Source organism: Monodon monoceros, unplaced genomic scaffold (assembly GCF_005190385.1).
Source record: "Monodon monoceros isolate NGI ecotype Baffin Bay Population unplaced genomic scaffold, NGI_Narwhal_1 Super_Scaffold_12, whole genome shotgun sequence".
NCBI lineage: Eukaryota > Metazoa > Chordata > Mammalia > Artiodactyla > Monodontidae > Monodon > Monodon monoceros.
The window spans coordinates 83,637,123-83,658,111 of NW_021703768.1; the positions used below are offsets into that span (position 1 = coordinate 83,637,123).

The 20,989-nt window shown below is 37.6% G+C and overlaps 1 protein-coding gene across 5 annotated transcripts in view; it reads left to right on the forward strand.

Moving 5' to 3' along the window:
- The window catches only part of PAM (peptidylglycine alpha-amidating monooxygenase), a 279,877-nt gene that overhangs the window by 101,560 nt on the left and 157,328 nt on the right, over nucleotides 1–20,989 (forward strand). The window contains exon 3 of one of the 5 annotated variants that reach the window (XM_029218593.1): nucleotides 18,950–19,006. The exons of the other annotated variants lie outside the window; for them this stretch is intronic. The gene's annotated coding sequence lies outside the window, so the exon portion shown is untranslated. The remainder of the gene's footprint in view (nucleotides 1–18,949; nucleotides 19,007–20,989) is intronic. 5 annotated transcript variants of the gene reach the window in all.

The window sequence follows — 20,989 nt, forward strand, 5'->3', positions numbered from 1 at the left end:
GCCCAGAGTCCCACAGCCTATGAGTAGCAGAGCTTAGATTTGAACTCAGATCTCTCTGACTTTCATGCTTGTCTGTATTTGCACAGCACCTGCCATTTTCCTAGAAGGTCCCACTCAAGGTAAATGGCAGTAATTTTTACATGCAGGCTTTGGAAGCCACTTCTCCAGACTAGCAAAGAAAATTGAGATCCGATCTTAGGTTCTAGTCAAACTCTTCTCAACTGTGTTTTCCAAAAATATCTGGCAGTGCCTCTCATCATCACAAGACCACCTGGAGATTTTGATAAAATGCAGATTCTAATTCAGTCTTGGATGGGGCCCGAGACTGCCTGTTTCTAATAAGCTCCCAGGTGATGCTAAAGCTGTGATCCGTGGACCACTCACTGAGCAGCAAGGATGAAAGGGACTTCTAACATAGCTGTTTGTAACTAAAAGAATACCTTACAACAAACAGCATTTCAGATGTGGTTAGGATCCTGCACTCCAACAGCAAATGGAATGAGAGAGAAAGGGATCCATTGTTGGAGTGTAGCTTAAGCCTGGCAATCTCATCCATAAGTGAAGACAGTTGACAGGCATTTTGAGTGGAAAGAGAAAAACTAGAGTCAAAGTATGAAAAGTTAAAGTGGTGCTTTGCAGTCAGTTGCAATTATAACAGCTGTTTGTTGTGCATGCGATGTCTACTTTCTTCATTCATGTGTAAGAGAAATTACTGATAAGGTAGGAAGTTTATTGTGACCACAGCCTACACTGTCATCAGGCCTGACAGCTCCATTTCCATCCATTTAAGTATTTGGGGATTTGATTTGTCCTGTTATCTAAACTAATTAAGATCAGGACATTCACAGCTTCCATTTATTCAGGGGTATGCAGGTTTCCCCTTTGTATTTCTGAATAGAACAAAAACATTGTGCCAGAGAGGTTCAGATGCCCTTCTTTCAAAGTCATCCTTAAATTATTAATGCTTTTATCAGGCTTTATGAAAGGTGCCATGTTTCCTGAAGTAACTAAAGCTTGTTATGGCTTTATATTATGATGGGAAATTAATAAATGAGTATGCGAACTGGGGAAATGAAGTGTGAAATTGTGTGGTATTTCACAGTGTGAGCTTCTTTTGTGATCTGTATTATATCATGTTCTGGGTCACATTTTCTGGTGGGTTTGCTCGTGGGTCAACAAGCCCTTAGGCTGTCATTGCTTCTTTAAAACATCAGGCATGAAAAGTGGAATGATGTACAACTCTGCCATTGGCCAAGCTGCAAAGCTCTCATTTCACAGGGTGTTGTGCTGACTTGCTTCTTAGGACCAAGTTGTTGCTGTTTTTGTTTTTTTCTTCCCTTAGAATAGTCTCTGATGGTGGAACTAATGACACACAAATCTCTCCTTGAGAAGCTCACTTTCTCACTGGCCTCCTGCCTCCAGTCTTGCCCCCAGCCTCCTGCATTCAGCCTCCACATCACAGCCAGAATGATCTCCTACAATACACCTCTGATCCCATCAGCTACAGGATAAAGGCTAAATACCTTGGCGTGGATTACAGGTCCTTTGTGCATTGGCTCCTGCCTTTCTCTTCAGCCTCATTCCTGCCCCTCCCCCTTCCAGTGTTCCTGGCTGTATTGTAGTCCTTAGAACTCAACTTGCTTTCTCCTTCCTCAAGATTGACCTATAAGCTGTTTCCTCTAGTTGGGATGCTTTCTCTCCATTGGCCACCTGGTGAACACCTGATATTTAGCTCAGATGTCACTCCTTCCATGAAGCTGCCTGTCTTAGTCAAAGCTGTTTGGTTTCAGGGCATAGGAACCCACTCAAATTATCGCAAATAAAAACGTTTATATAAACGACAGAGCATGGACATTCCCAAATAGGTCAGTAAGTATAGCTAGGACTTTGGGGATAGAAGGGGACAGTCAGGAGCCAAGGTTGCTCATGTGGTGATGCCTGGTTTCTATCACTTCTCTCTGTGTCTGCTCCATTCTTTTCATTTGCAAAGTGATGTTTTAGCTTCTCTACCCTTTTGTCATTTCAGCTTGTTCCTGGCTTTGCTTGGACTTACCCTATGTCAGTTTGGCTCTAATTCTATGTGAATTTCAACTCAGCTATCTTGTCATTTTCCCAATTTCAAACTCCCAGGGGGAGAGATTTGGATTGGCACCGTTAAGTCAAGTGGCCAATTAGCTATGGCTGGGGAGTGGGGTCCCACATTAACATGGGGCACATCTTTCAAGGGTGAAAGGTTGTGTTTGGTTTTGTTGCTCTGATTCCATCACTCAGAGGTAGATGATCCTTTTTCTCCCAAGTCCCACTTTACTGAGCTCCTAAACACAGTTTTACTTTAACCTTCACTCAAAGGGTATAAGGTTCTCAGATTTTAGGGCACAGCATCTCACTTCATATTAGGAAACCCTTCTCCAAATTCTAGGGTTGTTTTCCCTCTCAGGGTTTTCTTGCCAAATAAGAAGAGCAAGTTCACTTTTTGGAATGGGCATGCTCTCACTGGGATTATTATAAAATCTTTTTTTTTTCCTTTTTGGTTGGTGCAAGGTGCTCAATTCTTTGTTTATTTGGGGGAAACTTGCAATAAAATTTAAAGGGAAATTGGATTTTTTACCCCTTGTGCTGTGAAAATTTATCTACTTGAGTGAGCTAAAGATAGTAAAATTACATTTAGGTTAATATCATTCAACTCTCTAAACTACTTCCTAAGACTATTCCAGTGAGAGTGCTTTAGATGATAAGGGGAAAAAATTTTCTAGGAAAACTTATTTAAGTGGAAATCCTAAAGAAACTCAAAGCTGAAATTGGTCAGAGAATTACAGAGTTTTTTTCTTTAAATACATACCACATCCTATAAATTCTCTCGTGATGCCCTATTTTGAGAATTTATCTTAGAGAATACCGGTTCTGTAATAGGGAGAATAAGAATATGGTGAAGATTTTATTGATTAGTACCAATGAAAAATACTATTTTTGAGGGGCCTATTACAAATAGCCTGCATGATCCTCCTGACAGACCTCTTGCTTCATGCTGGGATTTGCAGAATATATAGAGGATTTCCTGCTGGGGGTATCAAAAGAAAGCTATACCCGAAGAGAAGAACTGGGTAAATGTTTTTGAATCATCATCTATCTTTCTCTCTCCACATAACCTTCTTTTTTTCTCCCTCTTTTGTTTCTTTTAGCCAGGAGCCATAGAACTTGATTTTTCTTTACTTTTCCCATCTATAAGAGGAGGGTATTGAGATCTGTTATGCTTGCTTCTTATGATTATTTTGGGGGATCACGTGAATGTACTTTATAAACTGTTGCGTTTTAGAAAGATGAGACACTTTTGGGGCCTCGTATGTACAATGAAGGGAACAAAGATGCCAAACACATGGGTCCTGCCCTAAAAGGGTTAACCCTTAGCTTGGGAGTCAGACAAATCCAGGCTTCTTTCTAGAACATTCTGAGTCAAAAGATTTGGAATAGGGCCTGCTACTATTTTAAGCACCCCCCGCCCCAGATTATTATTGGGCAAGTTTGGGAAATACTGACAAAAGATTTTACTCTCATTTTCTTCATTCATGAAGTGAAATGGGAGATAAAACAAAATGCCTAGCCAGTAGATCATGACAAGGTATGAGTAAGGTACCCACATGGTGCTTGGAACTCGATGGGTAATTAATAAATGGTAGTTCTCCTTCCTTTCAATAAAATAAAGAAGAAATTGACCAGACCCCTAAGGGAAGTGCAAATAAAGTGTCCTGGTGATTCAGAGCAGTAGGAACAAGAGCTTTCGTTTGGGAAAGGGAGGAGAGGAGTCCCCTCTGCTGGCCTATCACTATGAGAAGTGGTGCATGTGGTGGGTTTAGTGGGCAGACTCTGGCATTTTATAGAACTTGGCCCTATAAAATGTGGTTTCAAATCCTGGCTTTTTCTTTTAATAACTAAGTAACCTGGGACATGTCAGTTAACCATATATGCATCAGTTTTCTCTTTTCGATAATAAGGATAATAATAAAACCTAAGTGATAGGATGTTGTCAGGCAATAAAGCAGTCATCCATCCACCCATCCATTCATTCAACAAATATTTCTGAGCACCTGCTCTCTGTTTGACATTGTTCTGGATGTTAGGGATATAGCAGTGAAAAAGGAAGAAGCAGAACATCACCACATGGTCCATGCTCAAGAAATGAGAGCCATTATTAGGCTGTAATAAAAAGTCTTCCAGTCCTGTTGTCTGATTTATATGTTATGACCATGGCAGAGATATACATTTCTAGAGCTTTAACTGTTTGCCTGGAGCCACAGAATCAAAATCATGGATCTTAGCTGGAAGGGACCCCAGTGCCCTTAGGAGATATCATTGATGTTGCCCATTGTATATACATTTGGTAGCTGTTGATGCACAGTGAATGTGTGCCACTGTTTACTTTTCTAGAAATGGTGATTGATTGATGAGTGTCTGATCCAAGCACATGCTTTTATTAAATCCCTCTTGTAAGCCAGGGCTTATGTTTTGAAGTACTTGGTGGTGGTTAGACTTGTAGTCATGGACCATGGAACATAACAAATTTAACAGGTCCACATTATGTGCATAGATATGTTTTGAAGGCAGGGCATTGATAATGAAGGTGAAGGTGAGGGGAGAAGTAAGGATATACCACCTTCATTATCATCAGGCAGGTAATTGAATTAGTCAATCGCAGTTGGCCAGCAACCAGTTAATTACTATCAAGACTAACATGTAAGTAGATTATTGTACTGACCATTTTGTTCCTAGTCTATAGCTTATTTGTTTTGCCAAGGACCCTTTTTGTACAGATGGCACGGCAATACGTCAAAGAATTTTGACAAAGTACCGAAAAGCCAGTTACTCTTCTTGAACTGTTGTGATAACAGAAATAGTCAAGAAAACCAGGCCTAGTAATAACTAGCAGCAGGAACCTTAAGATGATAGGAAGAGAGAGGCCATTATTACATTTTAGAGGCATTTTTCTTGAGCACAAATGTGTGATGTCTTCACCAACTCCCAAAGCTGAGAATTAGCACTGTATACCTTTGTGAAAATTAGTGCTATTTGTGTAGTTCATTGATGGTGTAGATGCTACACTAAAGACATTTAGCACTTTTATGCATAATAATTCTTTTTGGTTCTATTTTCATTTAGTTTCAGAAACAGTTTTCTTCACCTTAAAATAGTTTTGGTTTTGAATAGAAATTTGAACACATTTTTATCAAATGAAAGTCATTAATGAACATATTATTTTCCAGAAAAAAAATTATTGGATTCAGAGTAGACATATATAAATTGGCTTCTAGTTAACAAGTCCTTTGTCAATTGTCTGCATCTTCTATGTTTATCAGCTATCATAACTTATATTTGGATATACGTTGATTTGTTTTTAATATTTTTAGATGGTTAGGTAATTATGCAAGTTTGCCTTATTATCATTCAACTAATAGAAGAGTTTTCTGCCTTCTGGGAACAAACATATTGCATGGAAAATGAGCAAAGTTGTGCAAAACAAATAGTGGGGTTTTTTTGTAATTGTGCAAGGTGGGACACCCCTGACATTTCATGTTCCTTTTAGGCCGTATGAAGCTTCTGCTCTTGCCAAGGAGATGGTTGTAAAGGCCGTATGCATCCTTGAACATAGTGTGGTCTGGACTAAGGAGGGGTCAGGGAGAACTGAAGTGCATTTACCATGTGCTCAGGAGGCCTTCTCGTTATATTGTTCTGTTTCATTCGCAGCCACTAACGTTGAGAGATTTTAGTGTTTCATTGTTGGAAGGGGATGGGGGTGGGGGCAGAGGACTGTGACTGGAACACTGTCCGGCTATATCTCGTTTCCCTTATACATCAAAACCCCACCTGTGCCCTCATGGTAGCCTCTGAGCCTTTTATTCTCATCCTGATACCACATTTAGAAACAAGATACAGAATCCTAGATGAGTACAAATGAAATGGTTCTTCAGTACATACACCCTGTGTTGTAGACCAGTGTAGATGTGGTTGGCACAAGAAAATGAAGACCCAGGGAAGGAAGATCAAGGAGGGAGAGGTACCTGGGAATAGTAGTTATACTTTGGTCCCAAATGGCCTTGAGGAGATCCTTTTGGTTTGGGGATCTGGTCACTAGAATGGATCATTATACATCAAATTTAAGATGATGGTCAGACTTCTGCAAAACCCTGGAATGCTCTGCCTGTTGCAGAGTGATCAAAACTCCTAGGCCATCCTTTTTTAAATTGATCTTCACCCAACCTGCAATAGAAAATATGTATTCCAGGGCCTTCACCAAAGTTACTGAATTGGAATCTAAATGTGTCCACTAAATGTGGACCCTGGAATCTGCATTTTAAGGTCTGGATGATTCTAGAATTTGAACAACATTGTGTTATGGGGTTGCAGGAATTAAACTCAGATTTTGGAAGACCCAAAGTGACCTAAATCCCGAAGACTTTCTGCTGGAAACAGCTTCCTGACTTTGCCTCTGACCTGACCCATCTAGACCTGAGCAGATAGGCTTCAGTAAGAACAGTGACCTGGAGAGCAGAGGTTCTTAACCTGAAGAACTTTAAAATCATATGTTCCTTGTACCGTTCCCATCAGTTTTTGACTGAGTGGGTCTGGACTCAAGCATTGATATAAGATCTATAGTCAGAGGATTCTTGGGCTAAGCAAGCTTTTGATTTTGCTTACCTAGTCTAATTTTGCTTCAAAAACAGCCTCCAAGATATTCCTATCTCCTAGTTTGCTTTTTGACCTTTTAAAAGTGCTGGAGTGGCTCAGCAGGTGGACACAGACCAGATTTTGACACTGCAAGATTGATGCTAGGGTATATTGGTCTTTTTAGAGCAGTTTCTCTCCTTATGATTGATCCTCATGGGAGTAAGTTTTTAAAAGTAAAATATGCAGAGCTCTTTCATGGTTGTTGTCTTCCTTTGTCCTCCCAGAATCCCTCTGAGGTAAAGAGGACAAGAATAGGTTTTGTTGTTCTCCTTTAAATGCTTGTAATCAGAGTGAGTGGTGGAAAATTCTGTGTCAGAGCAAACTTGGACATGATACATAGACTTGAATTAGCTTGCTTCAAGAGCAAATTCAAGAATGTTTCTTGACCACTAGTGAATCCACAGTTATAGGATACTCAGGTCTACTGCTATTACTAAATCTAAAGGGATTTGAAAAATCTATCTCTTTCTTCCTCTCAATTAAATTATAGTTTCATCAAAATACAGTCTAATTGTATTTTACGTAACACGGGCTACTCTTCATTGCGGTGCATGGGCTTCTCATTGCGGTGGCTTCTCTGATTGTGGAGCACGGGCTCTAGGCACATGGGCTTCAATAGTTGTGGCGCACGGGCTTAGTTGCTCCAAGGCATGTGGGATCTTCCTGGACTAGGGATCGAACCCATGCCCCCTGCATTGGCAGGTGGATTCTTAACCACTGTGCCACCAGGGAAGTCCCCCCCACTGCAATTCTGAACAACTGGTTAAAGCACACATATTTAAAATCCTTAAATATTCTTATAATTTCAATGGAATTAGATAAGCAAAAAAACTGAAAGTGTATGGAAATGTTTTGCCAAAGAGTAGGTGCTTTTTGTTTGTTTATGCCTCATTAATTGAAAGCATTGTTTTATTGTGAAAAATCCAGTTACACCTTTATACTTAGGTTGACGAAATTAAGTAGAAACTAGCCCTTTTCCATTGAAGGAGACAGTGTATATGCCAAGGTCAGGGAGCAGTGGAGGTTTAGTGATATTTTAGTTATGAAAACTGCCTTGAAATACCAACAACAAAAATAAGTGATGCTGCGTTTTACCACTGTCTTACTATTTAGAGTTAAATATTTAGTTATTTTCCTGAGAGAGAGGAGTATTGAATACATTATTTGAAACTTTTATTGATTGTTAAAGTGTTTATTCCTGCTTTCTGCTTTCTTTTGGCATATGACATAGAAAGAAAAGTGCCAAATTGTGGATGTTTTGGTGCCTTTCAGTTGAATTTTAAAAATTCTACCTCATCTAGTACTATTTTTGTCCTATAACTACTGTTTGAGTCCTTAAACACAGTGTCATACCTAGAAATATTGAAGCTGTGTGATAAATTTCAAGTTGAATAGTCTGAAAATGGCTATCAGATAATGTAACTATAATAAAAAATGAAAAACTATCCATTGATTCCACAGTACAAACTTCAGAGAGTAAGAGTCAACATCATCTTATTCACTTGTACAGATGGACAGAGTCCAGAAGAGCAAGCAGTGATTCTGGTGTTTTGCGTACCCTGGGTGCTTGTCAGAACACGGGGTGGGAAAGGGACTCGTTGCAGGAGAGGTTTCTACCTTTCATGAAAGCAGCCTTGGTGAAAGTCTGTGAGGCACCAATCCCTCACTGCTCCCAGTATAGATCCTCTGCCAACACACTGCCCTTTGTCGCCCCTTACCTGGAGTTCCTGCCGCAAGATCAAATACAAATCTCAGCTGCTTCATGGAGCCTTTTGAAATCATCCTAACCCTCAGGGATCTTCCCTTCTCTCAACGTGTGTTGCTTATTATTTCTGACACACAGCATTCAGTGTATACTTCCCTGGTTATTAGTTTTCCCTTTAAGTATGTTATTCATAGATGGTTCAGTGGTGTATTTCTTGTCTCTCATCCAGAAGGCCAACAAAATGCTTTTCTTAGAAAGACGTCAACGAAAGTCTTAGAAAGACTCCTTAGAAAGGAGTCAACGTAACACTGGACTGATAGGCAGGAGACATGTTACCCCTGATTCTGCTCTGAATTTGGAGAAGGAACTTTGAGCAGAGCATTGAACCTACCTTTGTTTCTTTCCTCAGCTATTAAATGAGGAAATTGGACTAGATAATCTCCAGATAATCCACTTTAAAATTGTATTTCTGGGACTTCAGGTTCAATGTGGCAGATTGGGTACATGATTTTGTCTCTTGACCTCCTCTAAAAAGGATGTTAAAAGAATTTTAAAAGTTATAAACTTTCAAATATAAAGGAGAGATTCCACAGCGAGTAAGAGATTAATATATCTTCGGAAAGCGGAAAGTAGAGGACTGATAACAGACTTAGTACAGCAGGAGCTGTTTCATATAAGTGCCCTAGAGAGGAAAGACCCATGAGAATCAAGCTGTTTGGCTTCAAAAACCACACGAAAGCTTCAAGCCTTGGTGATACCAGTGCCATGGAAAGTAGGGATGCTGTGTGGGGCTAAAATCGGCGGATAATGTAGGAGTCTCCTCTGGCCCCCTCTCCCTGCCCTGCTCCCTGAACGTTAGCAGCATACTTCACCCTTTCAGAATATGGGTGACTCTTCTCTAGAGAATTGAAAACCCCCAGGTGGATGGGGGATTTAGGGAAATGTCTAACTTGAAAGAGAGAATTAAAAAAAAAAGAAAGAAAAAAAGGAACTCAGCTGGAACAAACAGTGTAGAAAGGAAGAGAAAATAGAAAAGGTTGAAACTAGAAAGTAGAAAAAGTTCTTTAAAAAAAACCCAGATTATTGAAGAAAAGAAATTATCAAAGAGATATTTAAGAATATTTATCAACATAGTAGTTCATAAGTCTTTAGATTAAAATGACCTAGCAAGTTGAATGAGCAGTGCCCAGGAAAATGAATGAGAAAAGACTCATATTAGGGAACATCAGTAAAAATTCAGAACAGAAAGCTAAAGAGAAATATTTTAAAGCTTCCAGACTGCGGAGGTATTGAGAGAGATTAGTAATGAAGTCTGAAAAATCAGAATGGTACCTGAATTCTCAACAACAGGATTATAAGAAAGAAGATAGATGAGTAATACCTTTTAAATTCTTAGGAGTGATTTTCATCTTGTAAATCTATATTCAGCCAAACACAATGAAGGATGATGCTAAAATATATTCCACGCATGGTTCAGGAACCATGCTCTAGTTCCTGAACTCCATAAAAATAAAAAGGTATACAAGAAAGTTAACAATCGTAAGACAGTTACTTGGTTCAGTGGAAAACGTGTTTATATAGCTTTAACAATTTAAATATTGATTTTACTAAAAATTGTGGTGTGTCTTTTGGAAAGCTGGTGGGATTGGAAGGGGGGCTGTAAGAGACTTAGTCCTCATCTTTGAAAGTAGGAAGCCAATAGATAATGAACAGATCTGTGAATTGGTCAATGAGAACATCAACACATTTGGAAAAATGAAGGTAAATACCAGAATAGTCTGCTAAAAGAGTGCCAAAGTGTTATATGTGATGAGTAGGACTTGTGGTAGTTGGGCAAAGACTGCTGTTTTCATTGTAGGATCTTAGCACTATTTGACTTTTAACTATGTGTACATACTACAGTACTTTGATTTAAAAATTCTTTTTAAAAAGTTTATTTTCTTTTTCTAAAACTTTATGTATATCCAAATTTGGTATGTATAGTTCTTCTTAAACTTTACTGTGAGACCCTGGAGAACTGTGTGATGTATTTCTTTGCATCCCTTGCTCCCATGCATTTGCTTAATATTTATTGAGTATGTCATGTTGGAACAGGTAGGATGATGCTCCACTCTCACTGGATTTAAAGAAAAAAAGAAAAAGGAGCTTTTTTTTCTAAGTGGCGATGAATATGAGGCTTTCACAAACATAATGCCTTGGGTAGGTGTAGGCATGGGAGTGTATATTGAAATACACAACCTTTTTTCTCTGTAACTCGTATAAACTTCATAACCCTCCATCCCGCTGAGTAGCTGGGAAGTAATTAAATTTGCCCATTAGAGTTATCTAGTTCTTCTGCTTTAACATTGTCTTTTCATGTACATCTTTGGACAGTTTCTAAATTCAAGTCCCTGTGAGGGGGACTGTTCCTTCTTTTGCCTTCTGCCTTCCTCAGGGAGTGTTTGGATTCAGGCTGATGGAAGTAGTCTCTCTCTGAACATCACCAGTCACTGAGTAGAAGACACACGGGTAACATAGAAAGAAACAGGAAAACTGAGTGTGGTGAACTAGCAATGGCATTTGAAACGTCAGCTTGGATTGACACAATTCATTTCTGTCCCCCTTTCATTGGTTAAAAGAAGTCACATGGCCATTGAGTGCACAGTACTCCTGCGGGCAACTGAGGTGTGTCTCTGTTACAGCAGATACGGTGCCCTACACAAATCATATGCTTGGGAAATTTTGATAGGAAGAATAGAGAAAAAAGAAATGTATGGGTAGAAAGAAAAGCAGGAGTAACCATTGACTACCATTAAGTCTCAGATTCAAATAAATTAATTTGTGGGGAAAATGTGAGGGGACAGGCAACTCAAAATATCGGGTTTCATTTGGGGGAAAGCAAAAAGCAGAATAATGTACTGATTGGATTGGTGTGGAGCAATAGGAATGTAGGATTGAGAGAAACTGAAACTGTATGTGTGGGGAGAATTCTGCTCAGTAATCAGATGCCCTCTCCAATTAGTTTAGGAAATACTGTTTTATGTGCATAAAAGTGTGATTGCTTCTCCTTAGACTTTTTCTATAATTTTATTAATGTTGACTTTCTCATTAGAAGAAAAATTCAGGTTTCAGAAGTGAGTAAAATGCTTAGGTTGTGTGCATATGTATTTTGATTATGTATTGGAACACACTGCATAATTAAACTAAAATATTTTAATGATATCTCATTTGCTGTATACCTTGGAGGATAATTGTAACTCAATAAAGAATTTCCCCTCTAGTGTGTTGTGTTTTTACATAACAAAGGCTGCCTTAATGAACCTTTATCTCATTATAATGTAATACTGATAGTGATTTAAATATCAAAATGAAAGGGAAATTTTATCACAGTTTTATTCTTTTTGGCAAATTAATACTGCTTAATCCATTTATTTTTCTGATTTGAAAATTAGCATTTGGTTAAGATAAAACTTACTGATAAAAGATGTTGACCTCTTTGGTAGCAAGAAAATTTTTGATATTTTATAAAAAGAGAAGGAGATAATTACAAAGTTTCAGGAGCAAGAAATAAAGTAGGCCATCTTAAAATGTTAATTCAGCTAAATCAGAATGAAATGGTTAATAGTATTTTTTTAAATATCTTAAAACAAATCTGTGGCCTACTTAGAACAAAGACAGCATATGTTAGTGCTATATTATTATTTATGGAAGAAGAAGTTTTACCTTATTTTTTTAACCTTAACTTAATTGATCAAATAATTTAAAGCATATTTTTCTATTATGTTTGAATAACTCCACTCATATTTAACAATATCATTCTTTCATCTCTGTCATTCAACTTATCTTTTCTTTAATCATTGATGAAGAAATCATGAAATAGAATACAATTTCCACCATGCCAAAAGAGCAGTAATCAGTACAGTATTTTGCTAGATGTAAGCCAGGGTGACCAATCTAGAAGCTGCCTTCCCAGTTGGTATCCATCCCTGAACCAACGAAGCAGTCATCTGCCAGCCATTATGATAGTGGAAATCACCAGCCGGTCAAGCATGGGCCATTAATTTTGAATGCACTGATAGAGACATAAATTTCCCTGAAAATCATATTGAAAGATAAAATGGCCAGCTTCTTTTAAGGATATTCTGATATAACTCAGGGCTGTTATAGGAACCACTGACTATTTTATAGTTTTATTTTGTTAAAGGAATTTTAAAAGGTTTGATGTTGACCTTGATGTATTTTTAAGTAACAGTAAATAATCACTACTAAATCTACACCTTTTGTACTTTTATGAATAGTATATTTAAAGACTTAAGGTCCTATTTTTCTGTTTGGTTTCTATTTTTACCAAATCTTTAGGAATATGTCATTTCAAAAGAGGTAACAGTCTTTTGGTGGAATTACTGGACTGAAAGTACATTGTTTGCTTTATCACTAGAATTTTACACATTGCCATGAGTTACTTGTATAATGATCCAGGTTTTGGTATCTGCGTGACTTCTTCACTGTTTGAGAGATTTAGTCTTAGGATAATAGAAATTCATCATAATGGGAAGCAAAACTTTTAAAAAGTAAAATTAATGCATATATACTGACTTTAAAAATTCCATTTCAAAAACTAAAAAAAAATGATTTTCAAAAGAATCATCTTCCAATAAGATAATTCACATAATTCCTCTATTTAGGAATAAATATTAAATTCAGTAGAATCAAGTAAAGAGTAGTAAAACTGATTACTCATTTAACAGTTAGCATTTGTGTAGTACTTAGTAGTCATAGAGCACATTTCATCTTTAAAATGCTTTAGCAACAATAAGGTACATTTCTTGTCAATACTCCTGTAAAGAGATAGGCAAGTATTACCAATAAGAATCTGTTTGTCTTATTTAAATCCCAAGCACCTAGTTGGGTCTACCATTTTATATTTGTTTGTTCTAAGAAAATGTCTAACTGCTTTTGGAATATGAATGTGTGTTATTTACCTCCACTGCTAATTTCTTTGGGCTGTTAGTTCTACAAATCTGCCTCTATATAGTTTCCTTAAGTCGTGCAACACAAACTTGAGCCATGACATAAAATACCTGTCAGTGCTGGTACCCAGTAAATATTTCGTAATAATCTTGATGTAACAGTGGTAATTCCCTTGAAACATAAATTGTTATTCCTGATTAGTGGCACATATTTCAAATGATATAGGTTAAGATTTTAGTTCTATTTTTGCTGAATGACAGAATTACTGTTTTTTTGTTTTTTATTGTATGTTTTTAACATCTTTATTGGAGTATAATTGCTTTACATTGTTGTGTTAGTTTCTGCTGTATAACAGAGTGAATCAGCTATATAGATACGTATATCCCCATATCCCCTCCCTCTTGCATCTCCCTGCCACCGTCCCTATCCCACCCCTCTAGGTGGTCATAAAGCACCAAGCTGGTCTCCCTGTGCTATGCAGTTGCTTCCCACTAGCTATCAGTTTTATCTTTGGTTGTGTATATATGTCCATGCCACTCTCTCACTTTGTTCCAGCTTACCCTTCCCCCCCCACCCCGTGTCCTCAATTCCATTCTTTATGGCTGCGTCTTTATTCCTGTCCTGCCCCTAGGTTCTTCAGAAACATTTTTCTTTTTCTTTTCAGATTCCATATATATGTGTTAGCATACGGTATTTGTTTTTTTCTTTCTGACTTACTTCACTCTGTATGACAGACTCTAGGTCCATTCACCTCACTACAAATGACTCAATTTCGTTCCTTTTTATGGTGGAGTAATATTCCATTGTATATATGTGCCACATCTTCTTTATCCATTCATCTGTCGATGGACACTTAGGTTGTTTCCATGACCTGGCTATTGTAAATAGAGCTGCAATGAACATTGTGGTACATTACTCTTTTTGAATTATGGTTTTCTCTGGGTATATGCCCAGTAGTGAGATTGCTGGGTCATGTGGTAGTTCTATTTTTAGCTTTTTAAGGAACCTCCAAACTGTTCTCCATAGTGGCTGTATCAATTTACATTCCCACCAACACTGCAAGAGGGTTCCCTTTTCTCCACACCCTCTCCAGCGTTTATTGTTTGTAGACTTTTTGATGATGGCCATTCTGACCAGTGTGAGGTGATACCTCGTTGTAGTTCTGATTTGCATTTCTCTAATGATGAGTGATGTTGAGCATCCTTTCTTGTGTTTGTTGACAATCTGTATATATTCTTTGGAGAAATGTCTATTTAGGTTTTCTGGCCATTTTTGGATTGGGTTGTTTGCTTTTTTGATATTGAGCTGCATGAGCTGCTTGTATATTTTGGAGATTAATCCTTTGTCAGTTGCTCCATTTGCAAATATTTTCTCCCATTCTGAGGGTTGTCTTTTCATCTTGTTTATAGTTTCCTTTGCTGTGCAAATGCTTTTCAGTTTCATTAGGTCTCATCTGTTTATTTTTGTTTTTATTTCCCTTTCTCTAGGAGGTTGGTCAAAAAGGATCTTGCTGTGATTTATGTCATAGAGGGTTCTGCCTATGTTTTCTTCTAAGAGTTTGATTGTGTCTGGCCTTACATTTAGGTCTTTAATCCATTTTGAGTTTATTTTTGTGTATGGTGTTAGGGAGTGTTCTAATTTCATTCTTTTACATGGAGCTGTCCAGTTTTCCCAGCACCATTTATTGAAGAGACTGTCTTTTCTCCATTGTATATCCTTGCCTCCTTTGACATAGATTAGTTGACCATAGGTGGCGAGGGTTTATCTCTGGGCTTTCTGTCCTGTTCTGTTGATCTATATTTCTGTTTTTGTGCCAGTATCATACTGTCTTGATTACTGTAGCTTTGTAGCATAGTCTAAAGTCCGGGAGCCTGATTCTTCCAGCTCCGTTTTGCTTTCTCAAGGTTGCTTTGGTTATTAGGGGTCTTTTGTGTTTCCATACAAATTGTGAAATTTTTTGTTCTAGTTCTGTGAAAAATGCCATTTGGTAGTTTGATAGGGATTGCGTTGAATCTGTAGATTGCTTTGGGTAGTATAGTCATTTTCACAATGTGGATTCTTCTAATCCAAGAACATGGTATATCTCTTCATCTGTTGGTATCATCTTTAATTTCTTTCATCAGTGTCTGATAGTTTTCTGCATACAGGTCTTTTGTCTCCTTAGGTAGGTTTATTCCTAGGTATTTTATTCTTTTTGTTGCGATGGTAAATGGAAGTGTTTCCTTAATTTCTCTTTCAGATTTTTCATCATTAGTGTATAGGAATGCAAGAGATTTCTGTGCATTAATTTTGTGTCCCGCTACTCTACCAAATTCATTGATTATTTCTAGTAGTTTTCTGGTGGCATCTTTAGAATTCTCTACGTATAGGTATCATGTCATCTGCAAACAGTGACAGTTTTACTTCTTTTCCGATTTGGATTCCTTTTTTTTCTTTTTCTTCTTGATTGCTGTGGCTAAAAGTTCCAAAACTATGTTGAATAATAGTGGTGAGAGTGGGCAACCTTGTCTTGTTCCTGATTTTAGTGGAAATGGTTTCAGTTTTTCACCATTGAGAATGATGTTGGCTGTGGGTTTGTCATATATGGTCTTTATTATGTTGAGGTAAGTTCCCTCTATGCCTACTTTCTGGAAGGATTTTATCATAAATGGGTGTTGAATTTTGTCAAAAGCTTTTTCTACATCGATTGAGGTTATATGGTTTTTATCCTTCAGTTTGTTAATATGGTGTATCACATTGTTTGATTTGTGTATATTGAAGAATCCTTGCATTCCTTGGATAAACTCCACTTGATCATGGTGTATGATCCGTTTAATGTACTGTTGGGTTCTGTTGCTAGTATTCTATTGAGGATTTTTGAATCTATGTTCATCAGTGATATTGGCCTGTAGTTTTCTTTTTCTGTGATGTCTTTGCCTGGTTTTGGTATCAGGGTGATGGTGGCCTCATAGAATGAGTTTGGGAGTGTTCCTCTCTCTGCTATATTTTGGAAGAGTTTGAGAAGGATGGGTGTTAGCTCTTCTCTAAATGTTGATAGAAGTCGCCTGTGAAGCCATCTAGTCCTGGGCTTTTGTTTGTTGGAAGATTTTTAATCACAGTTTCAATTTCAGTGCTTGTGATTTGTCTGTTTATATTTTCTATTTCTTCCTGGTTCAGTCTTGGAAGGTTGTGCTTTTATAAGAATTTGTCCATTTTTTTCCAGGTTGTCCATTTTATTGGCATATAGTTGCTTGTAGTAATCTCTCATTATCCTTTGTATCATGTATAGAATTACTATTTTTGCTCTTACTTTTAATGTTAGAAAGAGTGTTTAAGTTGGTGGGTTTCAATGCTTTTTTTCCCCGTAACTCTTCAATGATAATTGTTATTAAAAATTCAACTTTTTTTAATGATAAAACTCAAGGTTAGGTCATATAACTTCAGTAATGGAGATAGAAGGTGAGCAAGATCTACTGAGCATGCTTGGGCCTCACTTCCTTGGAGTGATGCGACGGGGACGGCATCCAGTGTGTTCTCTCACACCCAGAGGAGCATGGCCCTCATCTTTTTTTCAGCTCTTATTTCATTTCCATGGTGTAGTGCACATCACTGTGGGAAACCTTGTAAAGAAGATTAAAAACTGGGGAAGGGAAAGCCAGTCTGTAAGCACCTTGTTAAAATAAACCACTTCTTCCTAAGCTCAAGACAGCAAGAAACAGTTTAATAACTATGAAATAAATTCACCACCTGTTTGTGCAGCAGTATCAAAGACTTCTAGCAAACATAAGAATGCTTTGATCCTTTTGAGCCAGAAGAAAATTATGAAGCTCTGAATTGATAGTTCATGGGGAGTTTGGGGACACTGATCAAAGAAAACTGTTATTATTATAGATGAGAAGTTAAAATATTTGAATATAAGCTACTCAGTACATCGTACTTCTTTCAGTGCTAAATTGCATATTTAAAAATTCAAATAGTCTTGTTATGATTAAGCTGTATTTTATTATAGCTTGTATACCCCAAAATAAAAAACATTAAAATGTTTTTAAGCAACTGTGTTTCTTTTGTTAATGGCTTTCAAATTATATAGTTGAGATGGATTGAGGGGGCAGTGTATAGTGTATATTTTATAAAAGCCCTCTAGGTTACTGTAAACTCAGTTGAACAGAATTATATAAATGAGAGAATGTTTTAACATTCTTTCACGATCTTTAGGAAAATTTCCCATAAGTTTTTCAATTATACAATAACATTATATGATTGTAGATTCCACTTTAAGTACTATAATTATACAGCTGAGAGGCTTAAAGACAAGGATACCAAAACTTTTATTATAGCAAGGGGTATGTTTATGGGCATTTTACTGTAAGTATTTGAACATTTGAAATGGAAAACATAAGAATCACTTGAAAATTTGATTGTGCTATGGGAGAAAATGCTTCTATGTGAACAACACACGACACAAAAGATAAAGTTCAGTGTAATTTTGGAATGAAAATCTAGACATTTCCTGTAGATTTTACTTATCAAGAAAGAGGATATTTATTTTGTAACTGCGTGTTCTGGATCTGAGCCACGTTCATGTGTAGTTAATAACTCCTGCCTCTGAAGTCATAGGGAGGCATTTAACAAAATATGTATTGAAGTGCTTCGGGAATAACTCTGCCTGAGGATGTGGAAGTATAAACAGGAAAAAAAATCTCTACAAAAGAGGACATCTCATTAAAAAGTATGTTGATTAGTTGCAAGAAAGAAGGAAAGGCAGATCCCCGCCTTCTGACCACATCCATCTAAGCCCAGTGCCTGGCACTGAATATTTGCTCTTAAATGTGGCACCCTACCATCCTTCATTCAATAACAACTTCCTCTTGAAAATAGCAGCAAATAATAATGCACAGACCCACAAAGGAAGCATTACAAAGGTAATGGAAAGATCTTTCAGTACTTAAGTCAGCCAGTGATTCATACTTTATTAAAAAAACAAACAAACAGACTTTTGAAATTTAGTCAAGTCTGGGATATTAGTTTCAAACCAGTTCCTCAAAAACTTCACTGAAGAGGAAGAAGAGAGTTTATTAATTTTTGAATTGGCATATTATGGAGATAGCCTATAAGTTCAGGCCCTCATCTCTAACTTACTCCGTAAGTTAGGACAGAAATCCCCACCTTGCTAAATGACTGCAGGACCAGGCTCATGGCCTGCGCCCCCAACTCAACAAGAATATTTAAAGGAGAAGGCAGCTATAGCTGCAGAAGTGTTTTGTGCTCTACTTATGAAACTGAATTCTTTGTCACGTTTATAAATTAAAAAAAAGATACTGGTAGGCAAATGAGTCACATGCAAAGGAGCCGTTCTGCCTCTCTGACATCATCAATAACTGTTAATGCTCTCCTGTGCAGTGCACTAGCCTCTTGAGAACTTCCAGTGCATCCTTAGTACAAAAGGATGTGTGCTGATTGGAACACAGGGATCTGTTTTATCTTACATTAAAGTATGCTAGCACTGAATTTAGATTCACGTGTTATGAAGTAACATTTGAATTAGTCAAAGTTGAGAAACTTAATTAAGAATAATGTCTCTTGTTTTTTCCCCCACAGAAATATTTACAGGACTGAACAATTTGATGACTAATGGACATATTTAAAGGCCATCTGGTACGGATCATGGCAACCAAAAAAATAAATAAGTAAAATTTGTTACCGTTGGCAAGTTCTTATTGCAGTAGAATCATATGCTGAATGGTACCCCTGAGGTTGTTTAACCTTATATATTCTAATAGGTACCTAGCCAATTTTGACTTACAAGGGAAGAATACTTCAAATTGACTACCTGTTAGAAGAGATGAATCCCAAACAAACCCACGTGCAGAAAATGCCATTCAATTTCATGTGCCTTGCTAAAAGAGAGACTTAAAAAACAAAGAAAGGAAGAAAAGGAAAGGAAAGGAAAGAAGAGAAAAGGAAAGAAAAGAAGTAGCAACTTAGTATATCTGAGTGTGGCAAACGCTATGCTATGTGTAGGGTGAAGTTTACCTTCTTACATAAAGAAAGGGTGCACCTCTGGGGTCACAACACAAATGACTTTAGGGTATAGCTAGTAATATTAATGAGAAAAACTGGCCAGATGTAAAAAACGACAACAAAACAATTGGACAGACAAAACTGCACCTCCGTGTTGAGTGTCAGTTAAAACAAGTACCCTTGGCCTCAGGATCTGGGAATACATAGGGAGTAGAGGGGACTAATTGTTCCCATGTGGAGATATGGGTCCAGTGATGCCAGATTTTTTACAACTCTTCAAGAGACACTTTTTATGTGAAATCTTTTCATTTTGAAATGTTTACTCAGAATTCAAATTCAAGGGAAGAGTTAGGAAAAATTCTTGCAAGCCAAACAAAATCTACTTTGGGGACTAGATTTAGACCCTTGTCATAGATCTTCAATTTGTTCTTTCTGAGTTAGCTAAATGAGTTATGTTTGTAAGGTTGTAGAGGAAGTGTTAATGCTTCCTAATATATGAATGAAAAAAGAGACTAGGTTACATTTATTGCTGAGCAGGTGAGGGCTTTAACTGTGACAACAGATTGCCTGCGTTTATATTTTGGCTGTGTTCCGTGGGCAAGTTACCAATACTCTGTGTGTCCAGTTTTCACTTCAGTAAAGTGGGAATGATAATGGTACAAATTTCATAGAGTTGCTGTAAGGATACAGATGAGCTAATCTATATATAGTGCTTATTATTATAGTGCCTGGCATATAGTAATTGCTCGATAACATTGGCTCTTGTTACTTCACAACAAAATGATATTCAGAGGATTTGCTTTTTGTTGAACTTGAAGAAAACATCCCCTAAGAATGTAGAGAGTTTGTTTTATGTTGAAGAATATGCGTTGAGAGGATAGATTGTGGAGGCTGCAAGCCAGGATTTAAATCTCTACTGTTGTGTAACTAGAGCAAGTTAATTAATTTTCCTAAGCTTTAGATCTGTTATCTATAAAATGGGAATAATAACTGGTACTTAAAAGTCATAAGAATTCAGTGAGATAATAATGCATAAGGTCAACATCTGGTATATAAGTCAATAAATGTTACTTGCTGTTATGAATATTCTTTTCCCATTCTTTAGAAGTTCCATATTTGCGAGCACTTTATTCATTTATTTATTTGTTTTTAATGTGGAATCTTTTCTAAATTTTATTTATTTTTTTTGGTTGCGTTGGGTCTTTGTTGCTGCGCGTGGGCTCTCTCTAGTTGTGGCGAGCAGGGGCTACTCTTCATTGCAGTGTGTGGGCTTCTCATTGCCGTGGTTTCTCTTGTTGCAGAGCACAGGCTCTAGGTGCGTGGGCTTCAGTAGTTGCGGCACGTGGGATCAGTAGTTGTGGCGAGCAGGCTCTAGAGCGCAGGTTCAGTAGTTGTGGCGCACGGGCTTAGTTGCTCCTTGGCATGTGGGATCTTCCCGGACCAGGGCTCGAACCCGTGTCCCCTGCCTTGGCAGGCGGATTCTCAACCATTGTGCCACCAGGGAAGTCCCTGCAAGCACTTTTAAAAATCAATCTATAGAGAATTCCCTGGTGGCGCAGCCTGCCACTGCAGGGGACACAGGTTCGAGCCCTGGTCTGGGAAGATCCCACATGCTCC